The sequence below is a fragment of the Mercenaria mercenaria genome, chromosome 11, assembly GCF_021730395.1.
Source record: "Mercenaria mercenaria strain notata chromosome 11, MADL_Memer_1, whole genome shotgun sequence".
Classification (NCBI taxonomy): Eukaryota; Metazoa; Mollusca; class Bivalvia; order Venerida; family Veneridae; genus Mercenaria; species Mercenaria mercenaria.
In genome coordinates this window covers 31,675,568-31,700,009 of record NC_069371.1, presented here as the reverse complement: position 1 = coordinate 31,700,009, position 24,442 = coordinate 31,675,568, and the positions used below count along the sequence as shown (strand labels likewise).

Below are 24,442 nucleotides of genomic sequence, written 5' to 3'. Positions count from 1 at the left end.
ACTCAGAGCAGTTATTCGCCATTAAAAGCTGACTCTAAACAACAAGTACTGTAACTCTGTATTGCTTTTTGCAAGAATTATGGCCCCTTTTGGACTTAAAAAATCATGGGTAGGACAATATTTCTATTATACAGAGACAAAAAATCAGATGAGCATCTGCACCCACAAGGTGGTGCTCTTGTTCAATTGATCTTCATGAAATTTGGTCAGAATGATAGCCTTGGTGAAATTAATGTCAAGTTGGAATATGGGTCATCTGGGGTCAAAAACTAGGTAGCTAGGACAAATCAAAGAAAAACGTTTTGTATGTGATTAGAGGCTGTATTTTTCAATTGAGATTCATGAAATTTGGTCAGAATGATTGCGTTGGTCAAATCTAGGTCAAGTTCGAATGTAGGTCATCTTGGCTCAAAACTAGGTCACTAGGTCAAATTGAAGAAAATACTTATTTGCACTTGAGACCACAGTTTTGGTCCAATCTTAATGAAAATTGGTCAGAATATTTGTTTCCATGAAATCACTAGGTCAAACATGTTTACACTGTTATGTTTACACGTAATGGTGTGTTTCTCAGGTGAGCGACCTAGGACCATCTTGGCCCTCTTGTTTAGCCTTAACTTATGACAACATTTACAAAGTGTTGTAAATAACAAGGCTTTTGAGATAGAGGAAATATCAGCTTCGAAAACCTTATATACACTTTACGAACATTATAGGACTTAAGGTACATTGAGATAGTGGCCCCTGAACTGGACGTAAGTTGTTAAACAGAAATCTATTTGTTTGTTCAACCAGGAAAAGAAATGGGAGGTAATAATTATTTGATAGACTTGCATTTCTTATGAAATTCTGCTAAATATATAAATTGTTAATATCATTAATTGACAACTATAACATAATTATTCTTACATTCATAACATTCCTTAATTATGTGAAATATGTTTATCAAATTTATACTTTTACTCACAGTAGAAAACTTGTTGCTTTTTATGGTGGAGGAAGATCCCAGGTGCCCCTTCAGGTATTAATTCAGACATAGGCAGACTTCTGGTTAGAACCACTAACCTTCCATAAGCCAGCCTTTAATACTTCAAATTCTGGTTTTGACGGAATCGTATGCGATTTGATATATGATTATATTTCATGTTAACTGTCAGAATTGCATGTCAAATCTCTTTTGATAAAATCTGATGTAAAGGCCTATCTAAATGTTTTCTGTTATTACTAAGAAACCTACTATAATCTTATCTAAAAATCCTTAGTGTTTTGCACTTTAAATACCAATTCATAATTTCATTTAAGCATGCAAACTGCAGTTTCTCAAATAATTTAGTAGTGAAACAAGTGAGGGTGATTTGTCTTTGGAGATTTGATGTTCATACTGAATGCTATGTCTTTAAAAATGTTGCTTCCATAGGAACACTTACTGTTAACTCATTAATGCTCATGGAGGAATTATTAATCCTCTGCCATGAGTGGTGGGAGGTTATAGGAATGGTCTCCATCTGTCTGTAACAATTGTGTCTGCTCCATATAACTTAAACCCCTTGAAGGATTTTCATGAAACTTGGGTCAAATGATTACCTCATCAAGGCGATGTGCAGGACTCCTGAGTCAGCCATATCGGCTCGAGGTCACAGCTCAAGGTCAATGGTTTGAGCGTCCATTTTGTACATCTCCTAAACCCATTGAAGGATTTTCATCAAACTTGGGTCAAATGATCACCTCATCAAGACGATGTGCAGAACTCATGAGTCAGCCATGTCGGCTCAAGGTCACAACTCAAGGTCAATGGTTTGAGCCTTCCCTTTTGTGTCCGCTCTGTATCTCCTAAACCATTCATAAATAAATTCATAAGTTTGTGATATTCAATATCCGATCTACTTGCCAGAGTTTCATCTCATGATTCTTTTTATATTAAATGCTTGGAACAAATTCATTGATGTCTTCATACATGGACTGTAAAATGTACATAATAACATCAATCCTTAAGGTATAGGTGCATGTTTCGGAGAAAAAAGTTCGAACGTCATCAAATCATAGAAAGAAAGCATTGTTTTACATGAAAATTTAACAGCTTATAAAACATTTATATTACTCTATAAAACCATTGTCAATTTACTGATATATTTACTGAATTTCGGAAAGGGGCTGCATGAAGGGGCCGCATTTCTGGACAGTTCAGCGCCTTTAAAAACTCACCATTTTTTAAAAGCTGTTACACGTCTTCGTTTTGATGCATTTGCAACATCGTGCGAGTGTTTAAACTTTACATAACTAGGTAAAACATCGTTTTTGACAATTGTTTACATTTATTTCTTTACAAATGGCATTCTTATTTAAAGGGGGAGAACTCATTAAGAATATTTTAAGTATCCAACTCTGTGGGACAGAACAGTAAAACATGTATTGGACAGATAAGTTGTGTGTCAAGTTGCAGTTCATTCGTTAAAAAAATCTGTTGTTTTGTGATATACTGCTAAACCTTAATTCCACCCAATACCATCAACCCTTCACTATCCATAACAGCGGTGGATTTTGTGGTTGTGTAGGCATGTCCGTGAAATTAAACCCTGCCGAATAAACATATTTTTCAGTCTATCTTGAAAACCACTTGTCCTGATTGAACAATTGATTTTATAAAAAAAAACAAAAAAAACCTTAAATTTCATGCCCATGAAATTTAACAATTTTACAGTACTAAGACAAATTTGAAACTTACATTATGCAAGGAATTTGAGTGTGAAAGCTGACTGTTGCTTTTAACATCACAGCTCTAATAACACTTGACAGATTTAATTATCTTTAGAATATAATGTTGTACTTAACCAAGTTATGATATCTTCTTGACATTGACAAATTTTCTTGTGCTGCCATCTACCTACATGAGGCTTGTTGAGCTAAGTAATAAACCACAATCTTAAAGTAAAAAATAATAACTGCTGAATCAGACTTCTAGTTTTAGTGAGCAAGTATTTTAGGTACTTCACATTTGTTTAAGCCAATATTTATGAACTGTGGAATAAAATTGTCATAAGATTTGTGGTAAGTAAATTTGAAATTTATAATTACGTAATTCAATTTTAAAATAAAACACCGTTACGCGGAGATGAAAGCTGAATAGCAATATGCAGAAGTTATCAAGAGCTTTTTGCTATCAAGACAGATGATTGAGTCACTGATGCTGCAGCGGTATTTTAAATGTTGCATCTCTTTTTTACTGATAGATGCAAATAATAACATCAGCCTCTACCAATGTTTGCAGTAGATCTTATTGATTGAATAGTTGATAAGTTCATATGCAAGTTATTGTTTGTACAGTTACAGGCAGCTGACTGACAGATTTGTTAAAAAGCTCTCTTTTTTGGTAAAAACAACCATCAAATTTTTATTTTCAGATGGAAACAACAACAATAAGTGGCAACTCACAAAATAAAAGAATTTTTCGTAAATTTTTAAGATGTAAACTAGTTCTGTTTAAAGGGCTGTGTTGGTTTTTAATTGGATAATATCATCCATGTGTACATTTTTTTTTCATGTTTGTTTCTCCTTGGTACTAGTTTAAATGCCCTGTCTGTAAACACTTTGTTTCGCTTCTGAAGTGAAAGCCAACTTCAGTTTCAGTGTTTTATGTATCTACTTATTTATTCATTTTTAAACAACATCTTTGGTCATACACCCAGGGGCATGATTTTGTGTTTTGAAAACACAGCTTCCTTGTTTAATTTAGTTATTTACTTTGAATGACACTGTATATATTTGTTTTAAGCACTCTGTAAATAAAACTAGCAAGAACTTACCTCTGGCTTAAAATGTACAAGAACAAAAAGTAAGGGATGATATTTCAGCTTGTTGTATCAGCATCTGCATCAGCGTCATTTTCATGTAGGTTATAAGACATTAAGACAAATGGTTATAAATGAATGCTCTTGCCTATAGAAAGCATTTGGAACACTGTTTGATGCCAGTCAGAACAGTAAGAATGTTTCATTGAGTATTTATCCTGCTTATGCAAGTATTTTGTATGTTTTGCACACATATTCCCTAGCTTCAGTATGCAATTGTTTGTTTGTATATAAGCTAATATTTATAGTCAGTAACCAATATGGACGACCCCTCCAGACGACTCTGTTAGTAATGTTAGTCAGAGGATAGTGCAAGATACAGATTTAACAGATGCTCCAATTCCAGAAGCTTCCCTGGTTCTTTATTGTGCCAGATGTAAAGCACTCATACAGGGGACTCTTATCCCAGTGTTAGTAATTTTTTAGTTGGAGGAGTGGGGGCTCGAACTCACGACCCCTGGTTTCGTTGTCAGACAGTGTTACCACTGGACCACTGCGTCTGCTCTCAGTATGAAATGACATGGTAAGGACTTTATATACATTACCCTAATGGACTGGTCCAATGATTCATCCAATTTGAGCAGTACCACTTATTATTCAAAGTGTTGTTCAGTGAAAATTTATTGACTTAATAGCGAACAGTGCAGACCAAGATTAGCCTGCACAGACGTGCAGGCTAATCTTGGTCTGCACTGGTCGCAAAGGCAGAATCACTTGCCACAAGCAGGTTAAATGTTTTCCTATTTATACATCCGATGGCATTCCTTTATGTTCTTTAGATGTTTTGTAGTATATCAAATGTTAGTGTTTATTCTCATGTCCATTTGTATTTAGAATTTATAAAAAAAGTGTACTGATTGTATTTACAGTAAATGCACTGTCAACTTTATGATTGGACATTACTTTGAATATACTTTAAAATTAATGCTTTCCTCTGGATTTACTCGACTTTAAATACTTTCCACTGAATTTATCATTGACAGTACTGTGTGTACTTTAAATGCTGTTCACTGGATTTATCCTCCCTGCCAATGCTCTTATGGACTTAAACACCATCCACTGAGGCTTTTCTTACTGACAGTACTCTGTGTACTTTAAATAACAAATATATGAGAAGATATTTTTGAAAATTTGATTTAACAAGAAACTACATAGAATTTATGTTCATACATAACCACATGCATTATAAACAAAGGAATTATGGCCATTTGAATGCTTTCCACATGGTTTTCCATTCTCTTCAGTGTGAAATTCAAATGCTTCCCACTGGTGTTATCGCTTTCCACAGTATGTGCTTTGAATGCTTTTTCCCCTTTTGCATTCTCACTGTAATTTAACTGCTTTCCACCAAATTTTACTGTCTTGTCGGTACTCTGTATACTTCTAATGCTTTCCACTGGATATTTCCTTCTTGACACTGTGTACTTCTAATGCTTTCCACTGGGTTTTTCCTTCCTGACTCTGTTTACTTCTAAAGCTTTCCACTGGGTTCTTCCTTCTTGACTCTGTGTACTTCTAATGCTTTCCACTGGGCCTTTCCTTCCTGACTCTGTTTACTTCTAAAGCTTTTCACTGGGTTCTTCCTTCTTGACTCTGTGTACTTCTAATGCTTTCCTCTGGGGTTTTCCTTCTTGACTTTGTGGACTTCTAATGCCTCCCACTAGAATTTTCCTTCTTCACTCTGTATATACTTCTAATGCTTTCCACTGGGTTTTTCCTTCTTGACTCTGTGTACTTCTAATGCTTTCCACTTGGTTTTTCCTTCTTGACTCTGTGTACTTCTAATGCTTTCCTTTTGGTTTTGTATACTTCTAATGCTTACCACCAGGTTTTTCCTTCTTCACTCTTTATATTAATTGTACTTTAATGCTTTCCACTGGGTTTTTCCTTCTTGACTGTGTACTTCTAATGCTTTCCACTGGGTATTTCCTTCTTGACTCTGTTTACTTTTAATGCTTTCCACTGGGTTTCCCACCTTCACTCTTTTTACTTTAATGCTTTCCACTTGGTTTTTTCTTTATTCACTCTTTGTACTTTAATGCTTTCCACTGGGTTTTTCCTTCTTCAATCTGTACTTTGAATGCTTTCCTCAGGCTTAATCATTCTTGACAGTACTCTAGTGTTCTTAATATGCTTTATGCTGGCATGTTCCTTTTTAACCTTTACCCTGCTTGAATTTCTAAAATGGACTGGTCTATCATTCAAATTGGGCAGTACCATTTATTATTTGAAGGGGTGTTCACAGAAAACTTAATGGCTGAATAAGGAACAGTGCAGTAACCATATTCTGTGCAGGCTGATCTTGGCCTGCACTGGCTGGTTGCAAAGGCAGAAACACTTGCTGCCAGCAGGGTAAACGTAAACAGTATTCTGTGTGCTCAAATTGAAAGCTTTCCAATGAGTTTATCCTTTGACTGTGTTCTTTAAATGCTTTCCACTTTGTTCATCATTTTTGACAGTACTTTGTGTACTTTGAATGCTTTCCATTTGTGTTTTCCTTCTGTACTTTAAATGCTTTCCCTACGGTTTCTCTAATTACATTATCTGTCTGAACCTTAAATATTGATCAGTTTGTTCATTTAAAATGGTGTATCAGAATACATTAATTTTATTCATACTTTACAACACTCTATTTACTTAATATTTGTACACCATAGAATTGATTAGCTTTTAGAACTTATCCAGGGTGTTTCTAAAATAACATTGTTAATATTGTCAGTGTTAAATTTCTTAATATGATGTTTCTATGTGCTTTAAAAGCTTTCCCCATAGTATAGACTTTGTTAATCCTTGTGGGCTTTCTTCTAGTATATAAGGGTGACTTTGTTAATCCTTCTTGGCTTTCTTCTAGTAAATAAGGTGACTTTGCTTTCTTCTAGTATTTTAGGTGACTTTGTTAATCCTTGTGGGCTTTCTTCTAGTATATAAGGTGACTTTGTTAATCCTTGTGGGCTTTCTTCGAGTAAATAAGATGACTTTGCTTTCTTCTAGTATATTAGGTGACTTTGTTAATCCTTGTGGGCTTTCTTCTAGTATATAAAGTGACTTTGTTAATCCTTGTGGGCTTTCTTCTAGTATATATGGTGACTTTGTTAAGCCTTATGGGCTTTCTTCTAGCATATAAGGTGACTTTTTTAATCCTTCTTTACTTTATTCAAGTATATAAGGTGACTGCTTTCTTCTAGTATGTTAGATGACTTTGTTAATCTATGTGGGCTTTCTTCTGGGCTTTCCTCTAGTATATTAGGTGACTTTACGTGTGGCGGCCGTAAAAAGTCTCCCCGTACATTCAATCAGGGCTGTTATATTTCGATCTTCTTAGATCGTTCAGCACGACTTTTATGTCGTGTTATTGGTACTGTTTAGTTTCTCAACATGACCATTTCAGCCTGGGTGATTCCAATACTCCCGCTTTCATAGCCTTGGGTATTGTATAATCACCCCTTGGATATGGTGCCTGCTTTTTAATGTTGTCTTTTGACAGTTCCTGTGATACACAGGCTCCATAACCTCAGATCCCCTTGCAAAATTCCAGTTTGTTTAGTTCTGCCCATTGTTTTCTCATTTGGGGCAAACCCTTTACTTTATCTGGGGACCAAATGCCGCTCTTCATGGAATTACACGCCTCAGCATGTGTATCATTGAAGGTTCCATGTTCACCGACATTTGAATACATCTGCGGATGTCTCTAAATTGCTTTTTGTACTGTTAGCATGTGTAAATGTTGAGTTCTGCTCAACCCGGAGCTAGAGGGCGTGGACAGTAGCATGCATTTCCACTGCCGTCCATGAACAGGCACAATCAAACCGAGCCTGCGACATTTTCGTTTTTGTCGTGTTGAGCGACCTGTGAAGTTTCCAATTTTCTCTATTTTGTTAATCCTTGTGGGCTTTCTTCTAGTATATAAGGTGACTTTGCCTTCTTCTAGTATATTAGGTGACTTTGTTGATCCTTGTGGGCTTTCTTCTAGTATATTAGGTGACTTTGTTGATCCTTGTGGGCTTTTTTCTAGTATATTAGGTGATTTTGTTGATCCTTGTGGGCTTTCTTCTAGTATATTAGGTGACTTTGTTAATCCATGTGGGCTTTCTTCTAGTATATTAGGTGACTTTGTTAATCCTTGTGGGCTTTCTTCTAGTATATTAGGTGACTTTGTTAATCCTTGTGGGCTTTTTTCTAGTATATTAGGTGACTTTGTTAATCCTTGTGGGCTTTCTTCTAGTATATTAGGTGACTTTGTTAATCCTTGTGGGCTTTCTTCAAGTATATAAGGTGACTTTGTTAATCCTTCTGGGCTTTCTTCTATGTAAATTCTCCAGATGACACTGACATTCCTTCTTGACAGACTATACCTGCCCAACAATACTTACTGCTTAGCCAAGTAATTATATTCAGAAAATTACTAAACAGTTTAAGAAACCTGTATCAGGGTATGACAAAAATATAAATTTTTACTTTAAGTTCAAAGTTTGTCAGAAACCTGTCCAACAATGTTCAAAGTTAAAACAGTTAACCCTGTCTGAAGAAAGTTTCATGCATAAAATGCTGTTGTCAGAATATCTTTTGGCAAGCTTCTTATGAATGAAAGTATATATTTGTCAGAACTTTAATTATTAAACATGTTTCTGACAATTATAAATGTGTGGACCTTGCCAGAATTATGTAAGAATACTTTAAGTATCTCTCCAGAGGCATACAGTTTGTAGTGTATCTGTTCTACACATTATTTCATACTAGAAGTCTGAGAATCACAGAAGATGAAAGAGATGTGATAAACTGCTACATTCTCAGGTAGGCAGTGAGAAATCACTGGGTACATTTAATGAGAAAAACATAACTTTCTGTTTTTATTGTTTGTTTAGAGTTTTTCTGGCATTTTGTTTGGGAATAGTGTTGTTTTGGGAGACATTTATGGATAAACTGTAGAAAGGTTGGTAATTTTTTCCATGTTGACTTTTTAGGAACCAAAGATGTGTTTTAGTTTTTCATGAGTTAAGGAGAAAGTTAAACTTACACATGGATATTGTTTCTGTAAGTTCTTATAATTACCCTAAATAACTTTATGATAGAGACCATTGAAAAATTACACAAAAAGGGGGGGGGGGGGGGGGGTATTAGTGAGGACACTACCATTTCATCTTGGCAGAGGGTAGGGATTCATATCTCTTTCAAGTTAATAGATTTACCTAGAATGTATGACAGAAAAGGTAGGAAGCTACATTAAAATCTCATCATCAAGATTATAGGAGGCATGCCTTCTTTCAAAGCTTCATGACATATAAAGGTTCTAATTAATTTCAGATATTTTAGGCCTTTGATGATTGAAGTTAAAAGTACTTGGGTGTAATTATATGTAAGACATCTGTAAGTCCTTGAAGGTTTTTGAGATGCTTCTGCTCTAATGGTTAGTGTTATTTATATTGCTTATTAATTGAATGGCTTGAACTTTGTTAGACATATGTGGTATTATGAAATAGGTAACATATGTTGTCTTAAGGGTTTTATGAATTATAGAGTGATAGTTAGATGCACAATTTAAAGTCAATTGAGCTTAATGTTTTCTTTAACCTCTTTGGTTTTGGTTGTGAAATACATTTTCTTCTTTTGTTATAATTTAAGCCAATAATTAACTCTAATGTTGTTGTTAAAACAGATCTATATTTTGATTGAAATTTGTATCTGGTCTTATATAATACTGCCTTTTGAAAATATGTTTTGCAACACTAGGACAATGTGACAACAACAACTACAATTACTTTTATTTAAGTCACACCGAGTCTCAACATAAGCATTGACCGGTGGCATAATTAGGTGCGAGCAGGGCGCTTTTTGCGGTTGTTTTTACTAGTCAAGGTAATGTTTTCCTTCGCAGTTTTTTCATTTTTAAAGCTTTGTTATTGGGAATTGGCCGAGGATGACCTACAATGAACGCGCTTTGTTGGGGATGTATCAAAATTTTCATATCATTTGTATTTTTTTCTAACATTCAGGAAATATTCACTAAAAAACACGTATTTGCCTACCGCTCCTTAGTTTTCTCATTGTAAATGGATAAATTACTGTTAAAATGTCTCGTATTTACGTCATACTTGTGCGATATACCCACTTTAACAGATTGGTCACCGCTGTATGCAGTTTCAAAAATACTTAGCCCGGCAAAACCCGGTTGGCGGCGAAGGTTTTGTCTGAGTCAGTGGTACACCAAAATAAAAATGCATACGTACGAGCGGGTGGAATTTATGAAAAACATTATTTTCACGACTTTTCAGGATTCGACAGTGGACAAAAGTCATTTTTATCATTATATAGACTAAAATTTCATGTTTCTTCATTGTGTACAGTCATTTTAACATATTTAAGTTTCATACTTGAGGCCTATAGCTATGAATTACAAGAGGGGCGCAGTAGCTGTACAATGAATTAACTGTTTGCTTTTATGTATAAATTATGACATTAATACATTGTCACACTATGATACGTCATTTTGATAATGACGCCAACATCTTAAAGTCATGCAGATAGAGATATTTGAATTAAATTTATCTATATTTGATTTTCAGTCATTTGCCATGGATCTAAGTAAAACTATCAAACTGAACGTGGCTGTGTCTGGAAGGCGTATTCTGTACAAGATGTAAAACATGTACATTTTGATTGCAATTAGATCTACCTAGGAGTGGGGAGGTTGTAGGGGCCCCATCCGCTAGGATGTCCAAATTACAAGGTTGCTTTTTTTTAATGTATCATAGACAGTGAACGTTCGTACAAGCATGGACACCGCCCAATGGAATCTGGCAGACACGGGGCCTTCTAGAAAATTGTTCTGGGTATTTAAAGTAGGCCCTAGATGTTCATATATTAGTAACTGTATGATTCTAAAGACCGTTTTTATGTAAAATAGAATCTTAGTCGGTGTTTTTTTAGCACAGGCGTTTATCAGTGTTCAAAGTGTCTTCGTTGTTTCTTAATAGATACAAAATATCCGATAGATCAATGAATATGTCATGTACAGTTAGTTGAAGTTGAATAATATTTTAAAAGAAAAAAGAAACAGTCATGCCAGCAGCAACATATTTATCATTTCTTCAGTACAGCCTTGATATTTCAGGACAAAGTACAGACTTGTTCTCCCCTTCAATACAAACTGGCAGTAAGTAATGTTCATTCGTTTATGAGTGACCCTGTCAAATAGGAGTTCAAAACTGAGTCTTCAACCAGCGGTTGGTGAGAAAGTTACTTGATTCTCTGTAAATCCTAGACTGAAGATAGTTAGTTTATTATCATTTACTTCAAAATATCTACATTACACTTCTTATACACATACATTTCATAAAATGCTATCCTAATGAAATAATTAGACGAGGTCTTATAAAAGTCAAACTATGGTCCTAACAATATTTAAACATATTAAGCTGCAGTTTAACTGCACTGTAAGTGTACTAATATAGTAGATCTAGAATTAGTACACATGGGCAAACAATAGTCTGGCGTTCGCGAAGGAATACATTACTATTCGGTCATTAAACCTGCTAAATATGTTAAAATGACTGTACACAATAATAAAAAACATGAAATGTTAGTCTATATATTGATAAAAATGACTTTTGTCCACTGTCGGATCCTGAAAATTCAAGAAAATAATGTTTTTCATAAATTCCACCCGCTCGTACGTATGCATTTTTATTTTGGGATACCACCGTCTCGGACGTAAGACAAAACCTTCGCCGATGACGTATCATAGTGTGACAATGTATTAATGTCATTATTTATACATAAAAGCAAACAGTTAATTCATTGTACAGCTACTGCGCCCCTCTTGTAATTCATAGCTATAGACCTCAAGTATGAAACTTAAATATGTTAAAATGACTGTACACAATGAAGAAACATGAAATGTTAGTCTATATATTGATAAAAATGACTTTTGTCCACTGTCGGATCCTGAAAAGTCGTGAAAATAATGTTTTTCATAAATTCCACCCGCTCGTACGTATGCATTTTTATTTTGGTGTACCACCGACTCGGACGTAAGACAAAACCTCCGCCGCCGACCGGGTTTTGCCGGGCTAAGTATTTTTGAAACTGCATACAGCGGTGACCAATCTGTTAAAGTGGGTATATCGCACAGGTATGACAAAAATACGAGACATTTTAACAGTAATTTATCCATTTACAACGAGAAAACTAAGGAGTGTTAGGCAAATACGTGTTTTTTAGTGAATATTTCCTGAATGTTAGAAAAAATACAATGATATGAAATTGATCACCATAAACACTGTCCATGTAGATCCTCAGCCAAATCCCATCAAGCTTAAACAAAAATGCGAAGGAAAACATTACCTTGACTGGTAAAAACAACCGCAAAAAGAGCCCTGCTCGCACGTAATTATGCCACCGGTCAACGCTTATGTTGAGACTCGGTGAGTCAGGTCACATAATGTAACAGTATGACTGAATAAAGTAAATATTTGTGGCCATGTTATAAGGTCAGTTGCTTCTGATCTCTCTTGTCCCTCATGACTGTGGTTTGGAGATACTTTGTGGGTTGAATTCATTCATGAAAGGAAGTCATACAGCCTGACTTGTGAGGGGAGTGGGGAGGGGGTATGATCCCTCAGTGGTCCATAGGAGTTACAACCCTATAAAACAAACAATTAGTTTGGAAAGCAGATAGAAAGATTAACCTGGAAAAATGAGGTGAGTCATCTGCAAGTTAACTAACATATCAATTTGCTTATTTGAAAATCAGTTTGAGTTCAATAAATTATAATTTAGCAGAAACATGTACAATGTTAATGTTTCCAATACCCAGTCTGTATGATGATATGAAGCAATTACAAAGAATATGATGATTACTGATGTTAACAACAAACAGTTTTCATATCCTCATACCTAACAGACTTCAGGCATTATAAAATTGTTTTATTTTAGTGGCCTGTCAGGTGAACGAGAAATTTTACATCAATTTTATACATTTCCAAGAGTCTTCTAGGGGAAACAAAGACTTGCAGTAAGGGGAATACTGCTGTTAGATGATGGAAAAAAATCTTATTTATTATGATCAGGTTGAACAATCACCTGTTAAAAAGACCCTATAGAGACAAAAGTCTGAACCCCTGATGTGATAGTATTTCTGCCTTTGTCTGCACTTAGCCAAACAACATAAAAAATTGTTTAACCTGAAGTTATAAAGGCATGGGTGTCTTGCCATTCAAAAAGGATACCAATTACCAGTAATTAGCAGCTGCTACCTGAGGTTGTGATACACAGAACTTCTATTTGTTGACAAAGAGCTTTTAGGGTATCAAAATCCAGACAGAATGGTTCCCGAATTAAAGGGATAAAGACACACAAAAAAAGAATACATGATTGTGACTTTATTTGATCAGAATTCATCATCATTAACTTAAACAAACAGATGTTACACATGTTAAGGCTGAAACATTTTTATTACAATTTTATTGTCTGATTAGTAGCAGAGATGATGAGTATCATGCAGCCACCTTATCCTGTTCTGGAGGTTTGTTACAATAGTTGTATCCAGGATGGTCTTCGACAATAGTTGTTATATTTAGCTAAATTATCAGATTAGGTCCTTTTTTAGCTCACCTGAGCATGAAGTGCTCAAAGGTGAGCTTTTGTGATCGCCCCGCATCCGTCGTCTGTCAGTCTGCCGTCCGTCGTTGCAACAATTTGACTGTTAACACTCTAGAGGTCACAATTTTGGCCCAATCTTAATGAAACTTGGTCAGAATTTTACCCTCAATAAAATCTTGGATTAGTTTGATATTGGGTCATCTAGGGTCAAAAACTAGGTCACCAGGTCAAATCAAAGGAAAAGCTTGTTAATACTCTAGAGGTCACAATTTTGGCCCAATCTGAATGAAACTTAGTCAGAATGTTACCCTCAGTAAAATCTTGGATTAGTTCGATATTGGGTCATATAGGGTCAAAAACTAGGTCACCAGGTCAAATCAAAGGAAAAGCTTGTTAACACTCTAGAGGTCACAATTTTGGCCCAATCTTAATGAAACTTGGTCAGAATGTTACCCTAAATAAAATTTGGACGAGTTTGATATTGGGTCATCTTGGGTCAAGAACTAGGTCACCAGGTCAAATCAAAGGAAAAGCTTCTTAACACTGTAGAGGCAGCATTTATGACTGTATCTTCACGAAACTTGGTCAGAATGTTAATCTTATTATCTCAAGGTCCAGTTTGAATCTGGTTCATTAAGGTGAAAAACTGGGTCACCAGGTCAAATCAAAGAAAAAGCTGGTAAACACTTTAGAGGCCACATTTATGATCATATCTTAATGAAACATGGTAAGAATGTTAATCTTGATGATCTATAGGTTATATTAAAATCTGGGTCAGGTGGGGTCAAAAACTAGGTCACTAGGTCAAATCAAAGGAAAAGCTTTTTTACACTGTAGAGGCCACATTTATGACTGTTTCTTCATGAAACTTAGTCAGAATGTAAATCTTGATGATCTTTAGGTCAAGTTTGAATCTGGGTCATGTTAGGTCAAAACTAGGTCACCAGGTCGAATCAAAGTAAAAACTTGTTAACATTTTAGAGGCCATATTTCTAACCATATCTTAATGAAACTTGGTCAGAATGTTAATCTTGATCGTTAGGTCAATAGGTCAAGTGAGCAGTACAGGGCCTTCATGGCCCTCTTGTTTCATACATTGTTGGTACTGTGTTCCATTAGAATATTTACATAATAATCATGTCCATCATGTTTTTCCATACTTTATATTAGCAGTAGTATTCAGGGTGAACTACAGTGTCTCTGAATTGGCAATGGTCCTTAAGCTACATCATGAACACTGTCATATATATTGTTGACAGTCTTCAAGGTGATTGTTTGTGATAAGTCTTAAAAGATCTTGATTACTGTTCTGTGTGTTTGTTTCATTCTGATACAGCCTTTTTAATGCCCTTTATGTTACAGGTGACAGGCAGAAGGGTTTAATTGTAAGGGACTTAAAGACCTCTTTCTTCTTGATTAACTTCACTGAACCTGAAATATCAAATGTTTCTAGTCTATATATTTCATTCCAGTTGCTTTTCAAATGAGAATAAAAACCTCAGTTTCTCCTCAATACTACAATTATGTATTGTATATAGTTTTACAGAAAGAATGATAATGAGGTACTAAAGATAATGATATACTTAATGCAGTGTCTGCATTGCCACTGAAGATGCAGGGAGAACATTATAAATCATTGCCAATGGTGCACATTCCATGTTATTTTTGTAACAGCAGTCTCGATATTGCTTAAATGTGTATTTGAAGTTGAAAGTAAAGTTTACTGGATTTGAGAAAAGAATAATATATTAAAATTTTGCTTTAAATTTATTGTCGAGCCTGCTTGCGGTGAGCTCGAGATAGTTGTCACTTTTGATGGGTCAGTGTATGTACGTCCATCCGATTTTGTCCGGACCATAACCTTGACATGATGGACTTATCTTGTTTATATTTGGCACGAATGTTTACCTCAATGAGAAGGCGTGTCATGCGCAAACCTCATGTTCCTATCTCAAAGGTCAAGGTCACAGTTGGAGGTCAAAGGTTAAATTGAAGTTTGTCAAGACCATAACTGACATGCATGGACCAAATTTGTTTATATTTGGCATGAATGTTTACCTCAATGAGAAGGCGTGTCATGCGCAAACCCCATGTTCCTTTCTCAAAGGTCAAGGTCACAGTTGGAGGTCAAAGGTTAAATAGAAGTTTGTCTAGACCGTAACTGACATGCATGGACCAAATTTGTTTATATTTGGCATGAATGTTTACCTCAATGTGAAGGAGTGTCATGCGCAAACCCCATGTTGATATATCAAATGTCGAGGTCAAAGGTCAAATTGAAGCTTGTCCGGAGCATTTCTTCTTCATGCATGGTGGGATTTTGATGTAACTTGGCATGAATGTTCACCTTTATGTGATTGAGTGTCATGTATAATAATAAGCAGTTGAAGAACCAGGTCCCTAGGTCACACTTAGAGGCCAAAGGTCAAATACAAGAATGACATTGTCTGGAGCATGTCTTCTTCATGCATAAGCAGATTTTGATGTAACTCGGGACATATGTTATGCACCATGAGGCAACCTTGTTTTTTGAATTACTTCCCTTTGTTTTTACTATAAATAGTTTATATTGTAACTTTTTTATTACTGGCCATCTAGAAAAATTGAGACCACTTTTTTTGTGGTACAACATGCATGTTACATCCAATTTTTAGGTGTATTCTGACCTATCTCTACCTGGTAAGGAGTTTTGGTTGGACTTTTTTTGTAATTGGTCAAAAAAAATGTTCCTGATAACAAGTTGCAATCTCAAGGTCAACACCCCAAGTTAAAAGGTGATGGTCACATTGGTGATCAGATATTTTAGCAATTTTTCTTGCTTAGTTTTTAACTTTTTCATCCAAATTTACATTACTTAATAAAAACATTCTTCATAACAAACAGATGTGTCAGATTGACCTGTTTAAAAAATGATTTGTGTATTTTCTTCAGAATGTTAATATGATGCAGAATTTCATAACATTTATAACTCTGATTTTTTACTAAAATCTACCAGGTATTGTCATCACTTGATTGTCAGCGTTGGTTAAAATTGTTGTTTAGGTCATGCACTTTTTCTCAAATACTGTAAGAGCTACAGCTTTGAAACTTTGCACACTTGTTTACCATCATTAGGGTACTATGTTGGCCAAGACCCATAACTCTGATGCATTTTGTCAGAATTATGGCCCTTTTTGTACTTGAAAAATTTCAGTTTATTGGTTAAATTTTTTGTTTAAGTCACCTTTTTTCAAAATCTATAAGAGCTACAGCTTGTAAACTTTGCACACTTGTTTATCATCATTAGGGGACAATGTAGGTCAAGAACCATAACTCTGACCTGCATTTTGTCAGACTTATTGCCCTTTTTATACTTAGAGAATTTGAACTATATCTTTTTCCTTACATATTGTCCAGCACTTGTAGACGAGCAATGGCACCTGTAGGCAGTGCTCTTGTTTTCTATTTTCATACCAATTTAAATATGAAATATCATTGAAAATACTTACATTAGCAATCTGTTGTATAAAGGACAGCACTGTATTACATCATTTGTGATAATTAGCCACATTCCAGGAAAAGACTGCATCATACCCATGGAAAGAACTTCATTCACTTGGTTTTTACTGCAATGAAATAAAAAAGATCTTAATAAGTGCCACAAAGATTGAAGGATTTATAGAATGTTTCTGCAACTGTAAATTTGTAATAGCTTAAAGCAGTGATCGGGCATGCACCAGTTGTTTTATTACTAGTTTCTATTGGATTCAGCAGCTGCTTTTTAATGCTTCTGTTTTTTTTAGCTTGATCTGTCTGATTTACTATTAGATCTTTGGGTAAAATCTTCATGTGAAGTTGAAGTGTAAGCTGATTTTTCTGAAAATCTTTGTGTTAGATATTTCTTGACATATTCTCTAGTTTGGTCATATCCAAGGACAATATGACATTGTTTTGTGTGCATGTTTTGTTTGTTTGTATTTCAGTTCTGTAGCAGCGGACAGTTAACCTAACCAGTGTTCCTAGATTGTGTACCTGAGTACAAATCTGTTTTCCACAAGTAACTGCCTGTCGAGGATGAATGATTTCAGACACAATATCTGATTTGTATGCATGTTGTTGTATTCATTCTCTAAGTCTCTCTAGAAATACTTGTCTTTACCCTTACCATGCTAAATTTCTATAATGAACTTGTCCATCTTTCAATTTGGACAGAAAGGGGCGCTTACCAAAAAAATACTGACTGAATGGCAAACATTGCAGATCTTAACCCTTAGCTTGCTGGCGGCATATGATTCTGCCTTTGCGACCAGTGCAGACCAAAATCAGCTTCCCTTTGAATTATAAGTAGTATTGCCCAAATTGAATGGTGGACCAGTCCATTTAGAAATTTAGGAGGGTAAAGGTGAATGCGCGCGAATGTGAATGCTGATCATGATCTACACAGTCACAAAGGCAGAATCAATCATGTCCAGCATGAGAAGGAGCTAATATTGTTAGCTCATCTGATTTTTTGAAAAAAAATGATGAGTTATTGTCATCACTTGAGCGGTTGTCGGCGTCTGCGTCTGCGTCGGCGTTGCCTGGTTAAGTTTTATGTTTAGGTCAGCTTTTCTCCTAAACTATCAAAGCTATTGCTTTGAAACTTGGAATACTTGTTCACCATCATAAGCTGACCCTGTATAGCAAGAAACAAGAAACATAACTCTATCTTGCTTTTTGCAAGATTTATGGCCCCTTTGTACTTAGAAAATATCAGATTTCTTGGGTAAGTTTTATGTTTAGGTCAACTTTTCTCCTAAACTATCAACGCTGTTGCTTTGAAACTTGGAATACTTGTTCACCATCATAAGCAGACCCTGTACATCAAGAAACATAACTCCATCTTGCTTTTTGCAAGATTTATTGCCCCTTTTGGACTTAGAAAATCAGTTTTCTTGGTTAAGTTTTATGTTTAGGTCAGCTTTTATCCTAAACTTTCAAAGCTATTGCTTTAAAACTTGCAACACTTGTTCACCATCATAAGTTGACCCTGTACAGCAAGAAACATAACTCCATCCTGCTTTTTGCAAGATTTATGGCCCCTTTCGGACTTAGAAAATATCAGATTTCTTGGTTAAGTTTTATGTTTAGGTCAACTTTTTCTCTTAAACTATCAAAGCTATTGCTTTGAAACTTGCAACACTTGTTGACCATCATAAGCTGACCCTGTACAGCAAGCAACATAACTCCATCCTGCTTTTTGCAATAATTATTGCCCTTTTTGGACTTAGAAAATCATTTTCTTGGTTGAGTATTATGTTTAAGTCAACTTTTCTCATAAACTATCAAAGCTATTGCTTTAAAACTTGCAGCAGTTTTTCACCATCATAAGTGGACACTGAACATCAAGAAACATAACTCTATCCTGCTTTATGCAAGACTGATGGCCCTTTTTAGACTTAGAAAATCATGGGTAGGACAATATTTCTATTACACAGTTGATCTTACTATGTACAGTACAGCTGCTGTTTCATGTATTAATTTCTTAGCATGCAGCAAATCTTTGACAGAAATCTATTTTTACAACATATTCCTGTCAGTGAGCTGGTTGAACATATCTTTGACCTGTCCATACTGGAGTATATTTGACCCTAGGTGTTGATTATTTGCCAACGAACATGCATTGTATGACTTCCTTGTCTGTTGTTATAGAGATAAGAGGTTTTTGATGAGTTCTATTTCTGGGAATAAAAGCAATTACTGTCTGTCTGTGTGTATATTTGTTTATCTGTTGGTCAGTATCTCTTGATGGAGTAATTAATCTTTCAGTAAATACAGGTCACCTCATAAGCCACTCAGTCTGGTCAATACAAGTGAGTATTTTTTCTATGTTGGTACAACTACACTCCTTCATGATTATGCTTCCTGGGGCATATGATCTAATAACAACAGCCAGTGCATGGTTTCTCATAAATGTATTTTTGATTATTTACAAGCTACATATTTCTGATGGGATAATTCATTTTTTTTTCACATGCATAGTTATGCCCCCCTTTGAAGAAGGAGGGGTATATTGTTTTACAGATTTCGGTCTGTCGGTTGGTATGTAGACCAATCCGTTTCTGGATGATAACAGAAGAATGCTTGGGCCTAGGATCATGAAAGTTGATTGGGAGGTTGGTCATAACCAGCAGATGACCCCTACTAATTTTGAGATCAGTAGGTTAAAGGTCAAGGTCACAGTGACCCGGAACAGTTAAACGGTTTCCGGATGATTACTAAAGAATGCTTGGGCCTAGGATCATGAAAGTTGTTTGGGAGGTTGGTCATAACCAGCAGATGACCCCTATTGATTTTGGAATTTGTAGGCCAGAGGTCAAGGTCACATTGACCCGGAACAGTTAAACAATTTCCGGTTGTTAACTTGAGAATGCTTGGGCCTAGGTTCATGAAGCTTGATAGGGAGGTTGATCATGACTAGCAGATGAACCCTATTGATTTTGAGGTCAAAGGTCAAGGTCACAGTGTCCCAGACCAGTAGAACTTTTGTGTACAGTGACCAAATAATTTCTGTTCCTTGTGCAATCACTGAATGCATCAGCATGGGGGTGGGGGGTTTGGGGGGGGGGGGGGGGGTGCATTTCGTGTTGTACGAGCTCTTGTTGATCTTTATAAGTCTTGTCTGCTTGATTGAAATTAGTTTATTTCTGTCTGTTGAATATTGACTGACATAATTTTATATTTGCTGATGAAGTTATTAATATTTCAGATTTTTTCCTTTCATTTCAAAAAGTCATTAACCAGTATGATTGGCTTCAGTTTTTCTTATATGTTGCTTGTTTATTTATAAGATAATATCTCCTAATGGATTTTTCTCCAATAAAAACAGATCATTCTATAAATAATTGATCTATATGACTGTATACTTAGTTCCTGTATTCCAGTTTCGTTTTGAATTATCATTATGTTTTTTATTGAAATATTGTAAAATAACTTTTAAGTAAGAGCAAATAAATCTAATATTTTTTTCAGTAAAAAGTATGGAATACTATTATGTCTATGAATATGAAAAATATTTTTGAAAAAAATCTCTTGAAAAAAGCTGTAAAATGGGTTAATTTTTATTAAAATAGGAAATAAAAGGGAGATAAGTCACTCTTGAATACAATGTTACAGTCATGTTTGAAAATAGTGCATCTGATATTCACTTGTGGTTTAGGTGCAGATGGGATCATCTGAATAAATGGTAAATGGTAACTCTTCTAAGGCCAATAACCAGGCTTACCTGAGAGTTGGATATTCACGTTTGCAAATGCAGTCAGTGATAGAATCTATTTCTTGTATACCATATACAATCAGGGTGGCTAACGTATGTGACTTTTGGATACTGTAGACACAGGTTGAGGTAACATTTTGCTTACATTTTCCTAATATTATTACTTGACCAGTTTTCGTAATATAAAGAGCTCCGAAGACATCCAAATGAGTGCTTTCCTTCGCACAAAACGTCTGCAGTCAGTTATCTGTTCTTTTCTCAAACACTTCACCCAACTAAGAAAGTTAGTTATCTAAACAGTTAGTCTGGGAAAAATAGTTTGAGAGAGGACCTGAAAACTGGTGGCTGACGCTTTGTGCGGTCCAAGAAACCACTCATTTTGCAGTCTTCAACGCACTTCATTTTATGAAAATCCATCAAGTAGATGGAAAAAAGAGGGAAAATGTTACCTGAATCAAGACGTTTTCTCCATGTGTATCATGCCCGTCTGTAGAATGTCCAGGGATTTCCATGGAAAAGTACATGGAATTATTCCATGGAGTATTGGAACAGATTTCCATGGAAAAAATCCAGTGTTCCATGGAAAATTTGAAAGGTTTAGTCTGTTAATGTTTCTGGAAATATTCCATAGTATCCCTGGAAATATTCCCTGGTACACCTGGAAATATTCCATAGTATCCCTGGAAATATTCCCTGGTATCCCTGCAAATATTCCCTGATACACCTGGAAATATTCCGTAGTAACCCTGGAAATATTCCCTGGTACACCAATTTTCTTACTGAAAAATCATGTTGTTAGTAGCTCAGACAGAAACAAAAGATTTCTAATGATTAATTTCTTGGTTCAAACTTTGACATTTGCACAATTTGTATTGAGTCTCAGGTCAGTCTGTGATATCTTTTCATCCTATAGCATGTTCATTGAAGCACTCAAATTTCTCTGACCATATAAATTCATACATATGTGTTGAGGACATACTTCTTATAAAACTTTATATGCACAAACTTTTATTTGAAAGGTAAAATTATAACATTTAAAATGCAATTAAGTCAGTGGTTCAAAGTGATTTAAGTACTAATTACCTAAATTATGTACTGAATATATCATCAAGTATTAGGTAAACTGTTGCTAGAGAAGTATATTTATTATCTATCATTCACACATACCTTAACAGAAATTACTTGTAACCAGATGAAAGTTTATGCCATTGAGATTAATAGAGTTCCTGCTTCAATCTATAATTTCCTAGTCCTGTGACATATTAAATGTTTAAATTACATTTGAAATTAGAAAGTATAATGTTTTTACCTCAGGTGTCCTTCTAAAAGCATTTTAGAGTTTCCAGTTAGATAGCTCCATTCCATGTGCCTCTAACAACAAGAACAAAGCACATCCTGTTTACATTTATATTTGTGGTATTCATGAGCAGTTTTCTTCAGTACAATAAGTTACTGATGTGAATATCCAGAATGTTATGAAAACAGATATATAGTACAAGAGTGAATTTGACCATCTTTTAGCACACAGAATTTTCAAAGATCACAGGAAAACAAACAGAAAAATTGGGACTAATTTTGTTAGGTCACAAGTAGCCTTCATTTTTATTGGTTCTTTATCTTTATTGGAATGTCCAGGTGTTACCAGCTATATACATGTATATTTGCAAATGCTACAGTGTCCAGGGTATTTTTCCATACATATTTTAAGTTAAGGGACATTTTCCATGCATATTTCTGTATGTCTGGAAAATTTCCAGTGTTTCCTTGGAATACAGGACACTTTTCCATGGAAAACTTCAAGGGATTTACACTTTCCAGTGTCAATAGCATACTTTCCATGGAATTCCATGCACTTTCCATGGAAAACCTTGATTGTCCATGGACATTCTACACACAGGTGGTATCCAAAAGTCATGTGGGTTTGCTACCTTGTACAATAAATAATAGTAAAATGAGTAACAAATGACTTTCTTTAAGCCTTCTTGAAGTTCTTTTCTCACAGGGTTATTTACTTTACATAACAAAGAGGAAATGTCAATGTATTTGATTTTTAATTGGCGGTACATAAAAAATACTGTACAATTAAGTCTAATACATAAATAAAGTTCATTTTATGTCAAAGCAGAAGAGTCATCTTAAACCCCAAGAACAAACAATATAACATTATCCTTTTATATTGAGATAGTTCTGAAAAATAGTTGTCATGCATGACACTTATATGTTTGCTGAAATTGTATAATGTCTAATAATGTTATGGTAGCTTTCCTTTCTAAGATTTGTCTTTCAATTCATTAAGTCTGGGAAGGTGATAATGTGAAAGTTGTACATGAAGAGATAAATATCAAAAGAGAAAGAACATATCTGTCTTTGTAGGGAGGTGTAAGTTCTTTGGAGATGTGTGCTCTTCAGAAGTGTTGGCTATTCAAAGGCATTGGCTCTTCGTAGGTGTTGGCTATTTGGACTGGTATTGGCTCTTGGGAAGTATTGGCTATATTAAAGGAAGTTCCTGCTCTTTTGATGTTTTGACTATTCAGAGGTGTCATCTCTTTAGAGGTGTTGGCTATTCGGAGATGTCAGCTCTTGTGTGGTGTTGACTATTTGAAATTGTTTGCTCTTAGCAGGTGTTGGCTATAATTTGGAGACATCAGCTCTTTTGATGTGTTGGCTGTTCAGAGTACCTTTGGCTATAATGTGGAGGCATCAAGCTTTACCGTAGGTGGTATTGGCTATTCAGAGGTACCAGCTCTTCACATGTGTTGGATATGATTTGGAGACATCATTCTGCTCTTTAGAGGTGCAGGCTTTGATTTGGAAGCATCAGCTCTTGGTTGGTGGCATTCTCTTTGGAGTATTTCCTTTTTGATGGTTCTGAGTCTTCAAAGGTATAATGAAACAGCTGTGTCATACTATTGATGTATGATGTTTTCTGAAAATTTTAGAAGTTATAGGTTTCCTTCTTTACAAAATTTTAAGTACCATTTTCTGCTGGCACTTTGTCTGAAATTCATTACATTTTCTTGCAGCTTACTGATTGATTAGAGACAGTTTGTCCATGTGATGGGCTTTTTTAACACTGATAATTACTTTAGCATACTAGGTAACAGTATTTCTGGAGTGTATGCGATGCCAAAACCATTTATCTGTGAACCCCTGGAGATTTTAGCACCTGATTTCAGGGTGAAACATTAAATTGGTATAGCACCATTGTCAATGTGGAACGTTAAATTGGTGTAGCACCATTGTCAATGTGAATCCAACCTTGTACCTTGTACATGTACAAATATTTTCATCTTCTAAAATTTAATAAAAGGGAGGTAATAGTTTGAAAAATTTAAATGCAGGCAAAACCGTTTTGGAAAAATCGCTATAGCAGCTTAAATGTAGACCTGGTCAATTAGTGGGAAGAGATTCTTTTTATAATTTTGTTACTTCAGTGTAAGTTCATATTATCAATTTGACTATATTCTGTTTATTTGATTGAATAATCTCAAAATTTGTGTTTCTGTGTTACAGTTTTTTTTTAACAAGATATTTTTAGAAAAAGTATAGAGAATTATATTCATTGTTAATCAGTGAAAGCTGTAGCATGTTTGAAATTCCATTAAAAATCTGCTGCAGTATTCTTTTTCTCTCTCATCAGAATTTAAATCACCCACCAACTGCTATCTGTGGTTCTTATATTATAACTGGAGGTATTTTATCATGGTACCACCTGGGGATGCAAAAACATTGAAAACTCTTAACAATTGAAATCTTTTGATATAAA

General features: G+C 35.1%; 1 protein-coding gene and 1 long non-coding RNA gene across 7 annotated transcripts in view; one reads left to right on the top strand and one right to left on the bottom strand.

The window, feature by feature from the left end:
- Positions 1-24,442, top strand: part of LOC123531790 (zinc finger CCCH domain-containing protein 10-like) — a 288,284-nt gene that overhangs the window by 171,944 nt on the left and 91,898 nt on the right. Inside the window, exon 1 of one of the 6 annotated variants that reach the window (XM_045313038.2) lies at positions 2,896-3,045. The exons of 4 other annotated variants lie outside the window; for them this stretch is intronic. The gene's annotated coding sequence lies outside the window, so the exon portion shown is untranslated. Of the gene's footprint in view, positions 1-2,895; positions 3,046-8,652; positions 8,776-24,442 lie in introns of those variants that run through there. One more of the 6 variants, XM_045313039.2, reaches the window with a different exon arrangement.
- On the bottom strand, positions 13,218-22,072 carry LOC123531792 (uncharacterized). The gene is made up of 3 exons (XR_006682480.2): positions 21,986-22,072; positions 16,931-17,047; positions 13,218-14,873 (listed from the first exon to the last, which is right to left on the bottom strand). It is a non-coding gene; the product is annotated as an uncharacterized LOC123531792 (long non-coding RNA).